This window comes from Protopterus annectens, chromosome 10.part0 (assembly GCF_019279795.1).
Source record: "Protopterus annectens isolate FY-2018-M chromosome 10.part0, PAN1.0, whole genome shotgun sequence".
NCBI classification, from domain to species: Eukaryota; Metazoa; Chordata; order Ceratodontiformes; family Protopteridae; genus Protopterus; species Protopterus annectens.
This window is the reverse complement of record NC_056744.1, coordinates 280,110,340-280,124,755: the sequence shown is the minus strand read 5'-3', so window position 1 is coordinate 280,124,755 and position 14,416 is coordinate 280,110,340.

Below are 14,416 nucleotides of genomic sequence, written 5' to 3'. Positions count from 1 at the left end.
TCGTAAAAATCTACTGCCAATAATCAGCGGACCGGAGTTCTGCTGTGACAACCCCTAACCACGAAAAAGCCAAAAGACAAACAAACCAATACATGTAACTCCATACAAATTGCAAAAGGAGTCATTACTAGGTACATTGTGAGTGCTGCGAAGAGCACTTCTGGCTAACATCAAAGATTGAAACAATACTAATTTCATGAACTTTAATCATACTTTGACTTAGGAATGGGGTCCTTTCCCATCATGGTATTAGAAAACCAAAAGTCTTAGTGAAATTAAAAAAAAACGAAAGGTATAGCAAAAGTACTGGCTGATAAATTCAGTTCCAACTTTACCCTTTTCTCCCTTCAACCTTCTCTCAGGAAATAAAATCAAATAAAACTCCCCCTCTTCAAGGCCAAGAACACTGCATCAATGGGCCGAGACAATATCCCAGGATGCATTCTAAATAGCATGAAATATGACTGACCAGGCTGTCTGGAATTGTTATTTAACTGTAGCCTCCAAACAGGCTTCATGTCTCATGAATAGAGAATAGCAATAGTCATCCCTCTGCGCAAAGGTGGTCCATTTACAGACCATGGAAACTACTGACTCATAAGTCTCACTAGTCTTATATGTAAAGACATGGAAAGAATTATTATGGAAATAATCAGTAGTGATATAATAAACCTCCAGACACTGGACCCTACACAGTTTGGTTTCATCAAGGGCAGGTCATGCCTACTCATCCTGGTGGGCTTTTTTGAGAAGGTCACCAAAGCAATGGATGAGGGCAAAATAGTTCACACTGCCTACCTTGACCTGGCCAAGGCATTTAACACAATCCCCTACTAGGACATTGTTGACAAACTCAAGTGTTTAGGTATAAACCTATATCTCACCTAGTGGATAGCCAACTGGCTCACAGACAGGACCCAGGAAGTTAGAAATGTAGAGTCCACGTCTACAAAGAGGCCAGTCACAAGTGAAGTCCCTCAGGGATCAGTTCTTAGAACGCTCCTTTTTGGCATTAGTTAGTCTGTGGTCTCTGGCTGACTAAATTTGTAGATGATTGGAAATTAGGAGCTGCATTGAATCTCACACTGACGCAAATGTTCTCGAGGAGGGGCTGACACAGACAAACAACTGGTGTCAGAGCCATGGACTAAAACTAAATGCCAATAAATGTGTAATAGTATCCTTTGGGAAATCATTCATCCCTGATATCTATCATATTGACAACACACTCCTTAGAGTTGACCCAGTAGTCAGGGACTTATGGACACACATAGACAGTAATCTAGCCTTTGACCATCAAGTGTCTACAGTAGTGAGGAAATCGTTCTATGTTGTGCAACTTATAAGCAAAGGTATGGCATTTAAGTCCAAGGAAGTCATTGTTTCACTGTATTCAGCATTCATCAACCTATCATTGAGTACAATGCCCCGTTTGGTATCTACCTAACCAGGCATATCCAACAATTGGAACATCTACAGAGGTTCCTCACTAAAAGAATACAGGGCATAAGTAAAATGTCTTATGTGGACCACCTCAAGGCTCTATCCCTGTATGTTGCCTCCTACAGGCTTTTGAGGAGAGATCTATGCCTGTCATACAGGGCATTGTCAGATCCCACTCTGATGGACCTCCTGCATATCCACAAAACAAACAGCACCAGGATTACCCATTCTAAAGACTTAACCTTTGCCTGTGAAATAAATAGGGCCTGCTGGAGATAGGTATGTATCCCAGAGACTACCCCGTATCTGGAACAGGCTCCCCATCCATATACAACAGAGTTCCTCCTTAACCCAGTTTTAGTGCAGCTTGGACAATTGGATGGGAAACAGGAAATTCCTCCCTGGTTTGGCACCTATGTCTCTAAAAGACACAGGCAACCTGTAAATGGTTCATCGTCCTGCCCCCTGCTTGTAAATGTTTCATCTCCCAAGCTCCTGCTTACACTTATCATGGATGTCAGAACTTGTCAGAGGTTTGGAATGCATGGCTAGGCTTAAAAAGAACCTTGTGATCATTAGCCTAGTAAACACCTATGAACCCATGAATATGTCCTTTCTCTGGTATTATGCAATATCATAGTTGGAATATATAAGTAGCAGCGTGTGTGTGGTATATATATTAACACATCAAAAAGAAGTCAAGAAATGAAAGTGCAACTGATCACCACAATTGATCACACAGCTGCATACTGAAAATAACAAAAAAGACATTATTGTTTTTGCAGGGGAGGCAAATCACCTTGCACACCCCACACCCCCTGCTAATTATATATCACTACAGTGGAGAAAGGACAAATTCCCAGATCTGCACTGTGCTATGATCTCAAAAAGAAAAAAAAAATGGTAGGTTCGATCATCTGATTTTTGATCAGCTGTACATGTCATTGCAATTCATAATATCGTATGTTTGAAAGAGTGAATGTTCTTTGCTGCTTAAAAAGACAGAACTCTCTTAATGCAGGATGCTTTGTGTGTGAGTTTGCAGTTCAGTGAGGACTAGGAATTTGCCATTTCCCCTCCATTTTGCAATTTTGGATTTGGTGCATACCAAAACAGGGGTGTGGAAGGTGCAATGGGGGGGGTGCCCCTGCTTAAAATATTGTTTTATCAGTTTTTTTTCATTGTTTTCCATTGCTATCTTTTTAGATATTTTTTTTTGTTCACTCATATGAGTGTTTGCTTTTTATGTAATCACACATATCTATCTATCTATATATATATATAAATATATATATATATATATATATATATATATCTATATATATATATATATATATATATATATATATATATATATATATGTGTGGAGCACTATCAGTTGATCAAGTTATTAGAAACTCAAAATTCATATCAGCGAGACAATATGACCAAATTTCTGAAAACCTGAAGCTTTTGAATGGAGATCGCGGTACAGTGAGGATTGGGAAATTTACCATTTTCCTCAATGTGTTGCGATCTTGGAGTCGGTATATATAATTAGCAGAAGGTGTGGGAGGTGCAGCCCCCCCTTCACACCCCATGTTGGGAGCTGAACTTCCCACACACCCTGCTAATTATATATACAGCCTCCAAGATTGCACTACATTGCTCCCCTGCAAAACTGTGAAAAAGATAGATGTTTGTGTTTTTTTTAAATGTTCAAGTTTTCAGAAATTCGATCATATTGTCTCACTGATATGAATTTCAAGTTTCTGAAAACTCGATCAACTGACATAGATCCATACACACACACACATGCACACACACTCACACACACACACACACACACACACACATGTGTGTGTGTGTGTGTGTGTGTGTGTGTGTGTGTGTGTGTGTGTGTGTGTGTGTGTATGTGTGTGTGTGTGTGTGTGTGTATGTGTTTTTTAACAGTACTTCAGCCTTTACTTCATAGCACTGATGTTTTGAAATATTAGTTAAGTCAAATTTCTAAGCTTGCATGAATTTACTTCTTCAGCAATAATAATAATAATGTTCAATGTCTGATGTCTACTTGTACTGCAGCTGATCTGCAACGTCATGCTGTTAATGTTTTGCTTCCTGCAATATCCATTTCCCTACTGCATCACTCTCTGCAAATCCCTTAACTAGATAGTGCTCCTGAATCAACCCTGAAAAGGGATGCTTGTGTCTCAGTTAATAAATAAATAAATAAAAATGGGTGTGTGGCCAAAAAGTTAAGTAAGAGGTAGTTAAAAGGTACTAATAAAAGTATGAATTAGCTAGCATATTTAGAGTAAGTTAGTAATCTTTGGGTGCATTCATAATGTCATATTACACACGGAATTTGTGGAGCAAAATCAGAAGAGTAGTTGGCTCAAACAGCACCCTGTGCCATTGCCATAAACTGCAGCCCACCCATCTCAGCTCTTCAAGTTCAAGACCTTCTAGCCAGGTTGCCAAATGCACAACCCTCACCTCCCCCTTCAGCCATTCAGGTCCTGTTTCTGTGCCCTGAACCTCCTTTGTTGCATTCAAACCTGGGCGCTGCAGCACTCTGTGTGCGTGTGTGTGTGTGTGTGTGTGTGTGTGTGTGTGTGTGTGTGTGTGTGTGTGTGTGTGTGGTATCAACTGTAACAACTGCTTGCTACATTGTAGCAAGTAGTTTTTCTACAGTTTAAAAATGTAAAAACAAAAATCTAATTAGCTACAGTTTATACCCTGCCTGCATGGAGCTCTACGACACTCAGGTTTTATTTAAAAAATAATTCTTCTTTTAAACTCTAGGAAACTGCTTGTTCAAATATAGCAAACAGTTGCTGTTGTTTATATCCTACCTGCCTGGAGTGCTACAGCCAAAGAAGGGTAAAGTTTCCAGGTGTAGTAGCAACTGTGTACAAAATTGTCTTTAAAGCCATAAGAAAAAAAGGCAAAGCACAAAGGATTTTGAGAGCAGGAGCATTGATATCCTTAAATTAAAAACAATAAAACTATCCCTTCAGTCAACTAAAATCTGACCCTATTGTATAGCAAAGAACAATGAATTGTAGCATCTCTGACCACAAAAAAATCCTAAAATAAAATGTGGAGACTTCATAGGAGAACTGGAAGCACATCAGGAAGGTCCTAAGCAGATGAGAAGCTACACTGCTGGAAGCCAGCCACAGTGAGGGCTTTATCCCATGCAGCATTGCTACTTAAGCATACTTGTCTTTTCGGCTTTTCCTGGCTAGGGACTGCCAAAGCGGAACTCCGGTCCGCTAATGATTGGCAGTAGATTTTTATGGTGCCGAGTTGCCAGCCATACGCCCACCCTTCAATGAAGGCACACCCATTCATGCATGTCTTTCGAATGCCACTCGACCGCAGGGAGGATATGCTGACTCCACACAGAAAGCACTCCAGCCAAGAATCAAACAGGAGAACCTCTTGCTGTGAGGCAACAACGCTACCGCTGCTAACTCCAAAATCACTGTACCTCATAGTAGGACATGCAGTGATGTCAGACTTAATATATTATATTATATAGAATGACAAAAAGCCAATGAAAAAACAACTTTATTCAAAAAAGACACTAGTGCCTCAGCAAAAAACTGCCTTGAAGGAGTACAAACATTCAAATGACTCAACATCTTAAAAAAACATTTAATACAATTAAATAATTAAATAATTATATTTAATTATATTAAAAATCTCCACTTGCATTCCACATTCAAACCACTGGGGGTCAGTGTACCATACCTCAAAATAAAAACAGATTCTTTATAAATCAACCTTCTTTTAATATCAAAATGCTCCACATCAGGAATAATTTGCTGCAAGATAGTATCTTTTAAAACCTCAGAATTACTGCTATGATATATTTTAAAAGGCATAGCCATAGGGCTATTTTTCTTAGTATTTCTGATGTATCTCACATGTTCTTGTAATCTAATTTTAAAGGACCTTTTGCTTTCCCCTATATAAAACAGGTACAGGGACATTTCAGGGCATATATAATGCCCACTGTATAACAATAATATTTACCACTTGGATTAAAAGAAAAAAACATTAATCCTATCAAAAATATTTACAATATATTTACAGCTAGAACATCTAGAGCATCTGTATGTACCCTTCAACATTACTTCTTTATGCAAATTATCTGCTGTTTTAATAAAGTTAATACGTACAAAATGTCCCGAATGCTCCTCCCTCTTCTATATGAAAATGTTGGGATAACACATAAACTATTAACAAATTCCCAAAATGTAAGCAAAAATCCTCAAACATATTTAATAAAATTAACAATCTATGTATCAAAGATATCAAAAGTAGTAACTACATAAGTATTCATATGAATGTACCCACCCCAATAACACTTATTATTTATTACTATATCTAACTATAACATTGTTATGAATATACATTTCAAACTTCAGTTTCTCTAATGACTTCAAAATAACTTTTTTATCATAACCTCTATCCAAAAACATAGTTGCTGTTTTATTTATCAATTTTTCTAATTCATCCTTATCATTACACAACCTATATACCCATAGCAACTCCCCATAGGGGAGCGCTTCCAACAAATGGGTTGGGATGACAACTTGAACCATGCAAAAAAAATGAATATTATTTTCAAATTTCTGATAAGCCCTACTTTTGATTTTGCCACCCAATAAACCTTGTAAATGCATATCCAAATAAACTACTGAAACTCCAAATTGGAGTCCGTCAAATTTTAAATTAAATCTATTATTGTCCAAGTCTTGTACAAAGGACTACACTGACTCAAAACCTCCCTTACATTAAAAAAATCTAATAATCTATAAATTGGTAATATTTCACTACAAAAATTTAAAAAAATGTATGTCTATATAAATATTCCACTTCGAATAAACCCATAAACAAATTGGCATACATGTGGCAAAAGATGCCCCCATGGCTGTACCTTGCACTTGCTGATAAAATTTATCACAAAAACAAAAATAATTATAGGTTAAACAAAAATATATCAATTCTGTGATGTAGTTACTTACAGGATTATCACCAAGATGAAATTTTAAAGCCTCAACACCAAATTCATGATAAATGCTGGTGTATAGACTTTTAACATCAATAGTGATCATTCATCCAATTTATTACTTTAATACTTTCCAAAAAATCAAAGGTTTCTTTATGAAGGAAGGTAACTTATTCACACAAGGTAATAAATAACTGTGCAAAAACAATCTTACATTCCGTAAAAAAAAATAATTAGAAGCAGACACTATAGGCCTACCAGGTGGGTTAACCATATCCTTATGTATTTTTGGAAAACAATAAAAATGTACTATCATACATTCATCACTATAAAACTTTTTTTAATATAATTTCTTACAAAATACCCAACCTGTGGCCTTTATCTAACAAAACCTTAAACTCTTTTTTAGCATTTATATTCTCAGTTATAGGTATCCTTTTGTAAAAATCCTCATTATTTAGATGGTTAAAACACATTTTTAAATATTGAGTAAAATGCATTACTATAACAAATTTCTTTCCCTTATTTGAAGGTTTAAAAATAAGCTATCTTTGTTCACCCAAGTCCTTTAAGGCTTGCCACTCCATCTTATTTAAATTATGATTAATTAAACACTTATTTTTCATAAATTCAAAAAAAGCAGTTTCCACAGAAAAATTTGTTATGGCAGCAAACTGCTGTACTCCCTCATGATTGAAAGGGGGTATAAAATCACTTTTATAAAATATCTTGCTGGTGTCAAGTTGGAAATGTGCATTATAATCCTAATCATCACTTTCCTCAGAAACAGATTAAAAAAAAAATGCCCATTGAGCTATCAGTCCTGTCTTCATGAATATTATCCATATTATTATTATTCTTCTGACCTAAAACATAATTAATAAGATGCAACTTCCTATTCAACTTAAAAATATTAGTTTTCAATACACGTAGTCATAGCAAGAATCTAAGCACAGATTTCAAGTCACAACTTAAAATAGACATTTGTATGTCATTTAAAACACAACCAGATAAATTCACAGCAAACTTATTATATAAAACATATTCAGAACAACTGTCCCCATCAGAATGCAAAAACAAAATTGGTACCATTTAGTCTTTTTATTACAGTGCTGAAAAAGTCCTCTGTTGTTACCAGATCCACGATTCTCATTGGATATTCCATCCTGGTGTCGGTCTTGGTCTGCAGGACATTTACCGTTCCAGAAATTATTTTAATATATATATTACCCTCACCAACTTGCATTTGTTTCTTCTGTACTGAAGATCATGATGGTGGTGATTAATATTTCAACAGTCAATTGTATCTTACCATCTGGTCAACCACTCTGCTCAGCTAGGTAGGGACTCTTAGTGGTTCTCACGATGCACCTCAAGATCTCAAATTGATACCCATTTACCTTCCTGGCTCCTGCCCTGTGGAACTGAATGTTTCACCAGCTTCAGCTGTGTACCTCAGTAGCCAGTTTTATAAGTACCCGAAAACTTACTTGTTCCAGATCAGATGTTATGGAAGTATCGAATAGAGAAAATTATAAAGCGATTAAGACAAGAAGTGTCAATGTTAGAATAGTATAGAAGAGAGAACAGATCAACAAAATTACTCAGAAAAATACACGCGATAAAAGCAATGCACTGTATTATAACAAATCAGGATCTAACTTGCACTATTGCAAATAATAAACTAAAAATCTCAGCATAGGCAGAAAAACTTAGAAGATGCACCAAAAATATATCAGAAAAGTACAAAATAAGCAGTTTATTGATGACCCCAAAAAGTTCTATAGAGAATTGGGAAACAAGGCAAAAGGAATTGAAAGACACCCAAAAAAAAGAAATAGATACATTTTGGAGAAATATCTATGAAGATCCTGTGGAGCATAACAAAGATGCTAAATGGATAGAAGAAGTAAAAGAAAGAATACGAGGTTCAAACATACTGGATATGAAATGGGATAAGGTAATGGCCAGAGAGATTGAGATAAAGTTAAGAAAATGGTCCAAATGGAAAACCCCAGGCCCAGATGCAGTACCTACCATCTGTCTAAAAATATTAACATTTTTTGTATGAAAATTTAGCCATGAGTAAGAACTATTTATATGCACACCCCAAACAGACACCAACCTGGTTAACAATAGGAAAAACAATGCTCCTACTTAAGAGTGACCCTGCAAGTTATTCTAAAAACTATAGACCAACAACTTGCCTTCCAACTGTGTATAAAGTATACACTGGAATTGATGCTGACAGAGTTTATCGTCATTTAGAAGAAAATTCTATCATGGCAATAGGATAAAGGGGTAATAAATGAAAGTCATATGGAAGAAAGGATCATGTATTACTAAACAAAATCATAATGGAGAACTGTAAAAAGGGGAAGAATCTAAGTATGGCATGGATTGATTACAAAAAATCATTTGATAGTATCCCACATTCATGGATAAAAGAGGCCTTAAAATGTATAAGATACACCCTACACTGATCAACTACATTACAGTGACCATGAAACAGTGGCTTTGTAATTAAGCAATGATAAAGGACAAATTATTATTCCAGGGATAAGAATTCAAAGGGGGATATTCCAGGGTGACTCCTTGTCACCGCTGCTATTTTTGTCTTGCCCCTAACCCTTTAAGCGATCTACTTAACAGATTAGACCATGGCTATAATTTGGCTCCTAGAAAACAGCAAAGTGTAAAGACTTCACATCTTCTCTTTGTTAATGATTTAAAATTGTATAGCTTATCAGATAAGGAACGGAAAGCACAATTGCCAGTAGTCAAAACGTTTAATATAAGAATGTCATTTGGCCTTGATAAATGTGCAAAAGCAACCTTTAAAGCAGGAAAGCTGCAGCACTAAGAAAATATCACTTTGGGACAAGAATGTGATATAAAGGAACTTGAGCAAGAGGGAGTGTATAAATATTTGGGAATTGATGAATGATCAACAATAAAACATGAACAAATGCGAATAAAACTTAGTAAGGAATATTTTTGAAAACTGAAATTAATCCTGAAAACAGCATTGACATCTAGGAACAAAATTCAAGCTATAAACCAATTTGCTCTTCCTGTCCTAACTTACAGTTTTGGAGTGACTGACAGGCCCCAAAATGTGTTGGATAGATCAGACAGCAAAACAAGAAGGATGCTTCATGCTCATCAAATGATTTATAGAAATCAGTGCATGCCAAGATTATATATTCCCTGTTCCAAAGGAGCTATGGGCCTCCTTGAAATTGATTACATGTATAGATCCACAATTGTGGTAGTGCATACATATCTGCTGATAACAAAAGACCCAAACATAGTGAATGTTTTGAAACATGAGGAGAATAAATCTAAGATAACTTGCCTGCTTAGTCTAGCAGAAGCATATCGGCATGAAGCAGGAATGGAAATCAAACCAGTAGTAGACAAAATTCAGGCAGCAACTGAATGTGCCAAAAAACAAAAGAAAGAATATAAGGTGAAAGATCAGATGAGAAGACAAGAAATTTGGAAAATGCATAACGATAGTTGCAAGTATAGAAAACTTCTGGAAGACCCTCATGTTGATCAAGATTGAATGCAGGAATGGTTAAGGAGAGGTGAATTCAAACCAAAAGATGAAATATTAATATTGGCAGCTCAAGACAGTGGGCTACATATACATTGGTTTATAAAGTCCATTGAACAAGTGGAAGAAACAGATATACATTTGTTTATAAAGTCCATTGAACAAGTGGAAGAAACAGACAAATATAGGTTTTATAAAACAGAATTGGAAACATTCACACAGCTCATTGCTGGGTATAAAATACTAATGGGAGAAGGATTGTATACTGAAAGGCATAATAATATGGTAGGACTGTTGCACAGGTGATTGTGTAAACATTATGGTACTGAAGTGGCTGAAAAACCCTGGAAACATGAGCCAAAAATCATCATAGAAAATGATGAAGTCTACATTGACATGGGATCACCCATTACCAACAGTTCAAAAAACACATGCGAGAAAAACAGATATAGTGGTCCATGAAAAGAAGACAAAAGTAGCATTGATCACTGAATTTGCTACATCCAGTGACTACAGTGTCTTATGTACAGAGAGACACAAAGTCATAAATTATCAAGATTTTCAGGCAGAAATGAGAGCAATGTGGAAGAAAGATACCCAGACAGTTCCAATAGTATTAGGAGTGACAGGTCTTATAAAAAAGAATCTACAATTGCATTCAGATATGTTACCAATACATGTAACTCCATATGAATTGCAGAAAGAGTAATTACTGGGCACATTGCAGATGCTGCGAAGAGCACTTCTGGCTGACATCAAAGACTGAAATAATACTAATTTTATGAACTTTAATTATACTTTGATTTAGGAATGGGGTCTATTCCCACCATGGTATTAGAAGCCTAAAAGATTTGGAGAAATTGAGACCCAGCTAGGTAGAGACTCCTGGTGATTCCTAGGATCTACCTCAAGATCTCACATTGATGCCCATTTACTTTCCTGGCTCCTGACCTGTGGAACTGAATGTTTCACCAACTTCAACTGTGTACCTCACTGGCCAGTTTTATGAGGACCTGAAAACTTACTTGTTCCAGATCAGATGTTATGTTTTACTGTAACCGCTTTGAAATCTTAATACTACTTTTACTGATACAAACATTTGTCTCATTTAATTTAATATATGCAGTTGCGTAGTTCTAATAATCTTTAACAGACTTACTGGAAACAGAGTAAATCAAGAAACTACCAGAACCTCACTTGTTATATAATTATCTTTTAATACAACTGTGTACTGTGTTCCACAATCACTTAGCATATCACTAGGAAGCAAAACCCTACGTTATTATTACCTTTCGTGTACATATCAACTGAAGTTACATCTCATGAATAATGTTTAATCAAGGATAATTGTATGTAGCAAACCAGTATAACTATAATACCTTTATGTGCCTGCAGCCTATCAGTATCATCAGTCAGTGCTGACCATATAGCTAGGAATTGAGCAGGAATACTAATGACTTGAGAATTTTAAGGAGATGCTAGGAGAAACATATTTTGCATCCCACTTTTCTTGCCTTACCATTAATTGTCAACACTATGATTCCTGAAGTATGATGACCAGAGGTGCACAGGCACAAAGAGGCAGTAACAGAAGGACATGATAAGCACAGGGAAAGAACCAGCAAGAACCAGCAAAACAAGGGAAGTGAGAAGAATACAAATGTTAGTGCAAGCACAAATTCATTTATGAGCTAAGTGATTTTCATGTGAGTGAATAAAAGGGGATCAGTATTATACAATACTGAATGAATGGAGCTGTTCATTGAATGAATGGTATCTCATGGAAGACATTCTCCCATTTTACCTCCCTGAGTTTAGCATTCTCTGAATGTACTTGCATTTAAGTACTATACTGTGAAATCACAGTACTGCCAGCACACTTTTTCATACTGCATTTGTCTTTTTCCCATAGATGTGCACCTGTAAAGTTAGTATATACAAAGAAAGTGTGAGGTGGATATCACAGCTGGGGGGGGGGGTGCAAGATGCTTGATCTCCTACAAAAATGCCTTGTTTGTTTGTGTCAATTGCTGTTTCAATGCACATGTTGTTTGCAATGGTACTGAAGTGCTAGTTTTAATGAACATGAATGAATGTTATGCTGTAGCTGTGAGAAGGGGCAGCTACATGGGATTCATGTAGATTCACCAGAGACAGTTCAGTAAACATAAAAATATAGAAAAATATTCACCAAAACTGCCTTTAGCAAGCATCCTGAGAAAAGTTTTGCAAGGCAGCAAGCCACCCTACACCTCCTATGTGGAGGGTCACCCTGCACCCCTCCCAAACATATATATCAACTACAGGGTTGTACAACAGTGGAGAAAAAGTCAAGCTTTACTGACACTGAATGCACTTTATTCCGGTGATGCTCACAGGGATGTGGTAATCATTTAAGCATGAATATCTGGTCCTTTTCCACCTTCATGTGGGTTGTAGACAAAATTAAATTTTGATGTCTTCTTACAAAAGTTTACATGTGTATCAGACATTTGGCATCATATGCATGTTTACTGATCACTAAATGATACGAACAACTGTGTACAGCCAGCTAGTGTAGATGTGATGATCCCTAGACGATTATGAACAGTGGCATGAACACAATGCTAAGATTCCTTAGAAGAAAGTATACATGAATTTATCAAGAATGTAAATGAAATAAGGATATACACAATATCACTTAAACTCGTCTCATGATGGGGGTGGCCTTATAGTCAGTCTCATTCTGTCCATATAGGAAAGGTGTAAGAACATTTTGTAAGCCTGGAGTAGACAACTTATCTGCCCTGGCTTCCCCTCAACATGCTTCCAGTTATTTATTCTAAGCATCCAAGCTGTCCATGGTACTGAAAATCCCACTGAGACTGTGTAAGAGTGTATAAAATGCTGAGCACTTTATGAAAAAGTTTAACTTTTCTCTTAATTCGATGTCAATTTTCTAAGTATAATAATTTCACTAAATATTGTTTCTGCCATCAGCTGTGGTTGAAATAAGCTCATTTTTGAGAAGTTCACCACATTCATAAGCAATAACAATAAGTAAAAACCTAGTGCTGGGCAATGTACACTGGACTCTGAAAAGGACCAATAAACAACTTAGTCCTCAGGAAAACAAATATGACTGGGAGCAATATGCTCTAGTCCTTTGATTTCAGTGGTTCAGTGAAATTACTGCAAAGATAAAAGCTCACCCAAAATCAGAAGGGAAGTGTACCATTACCAGTTTTAAGGCCCTAGAATCACACACAAATCATATTAGAACAAACAGAGCAAAATAAGTAAACTTTGGCAAGGAGAGGAGTGGATTAGGTATGGATACCACAAAAATTTGTGAGTCACTAAAAATAACATTATTACTAATAATACTAATAATCATAGGGATGAAAGATTCAAGCCTGCTCCTCAGAAATGTTCAGAGATATTGTGTTGAAAGAAGGAAATGCATCATCTGGCAGGTGCAGTAGTTAAGAGTCCTTCTTGTGATATTGTTAACTTTTGATTCCAAAGGGAAATACAAAACACCAGGTGTCTAGCTAAGATGAAAAAGACTAAATAGTTAGAAGCTAGATTTCCTTTGTACGTGAAGAACTTTGTGCACATACTTTCATGTTTCTGCACCAGGGACAAGAAAGGCACATATATGTAGCCAGCATTAGGTACAAAGATATTCTGGACTCTGTGTGATGTTATCATGCCCCAAGTTCTGAAGGAAAATTGGCAATGCTATTGGCATACAGTGCAAAGTCCAATGGCCTAGGGTGACCGGAGTTTGACTAGGGTCAAGAGGAAAAGGAATGATAGGTCATTTCATGCTCACCTCTTCTGTGGAGGGGGTATAGCAAAACAGTGGGGGCTTTATGTGCTTTGGTGGTGACTACTAGGACCATGATAATAAAAAGCAAAAGCTCCTATAGGTGGATAGCAAAATATTCCCACCTGGGTGATGTCACCCAGTATATCAGTGAGATGCAGGGCTTAAAGAAAAATAATAAGAACCAGAGTATGATGGTTCCTGACCTGTCCCTGGCCTACCTTACTTTTACTTTTATCTTCCAAACATAGACAAAACAAAGACCAGTCTCAAAAATTTATACACACTTCAGATCCATTTTTTCCCCACAATTGCATCATTCCTTTAGAAAAAAGTATTACATTATTTTTTCTCTAGTTGTTTTGTTTTCCCACAACAAAATTAATTAAATGTGTTGTACCACCTGTAAAGGGCAACTGTTTGATTGCACCAGCCCAGAAACAATAAAGACCACTGATACAGAAGATGTCAGCATCCATCTATTAACTGCCAGTTTTTTGGTGTCTGCTTTATTTTTACAGTTCTAGTCAACTACGTCTTTGAAGTGGACTGCGATTACATTTTATGACCTGCTAGTACAGGAGATGAAAAAGGT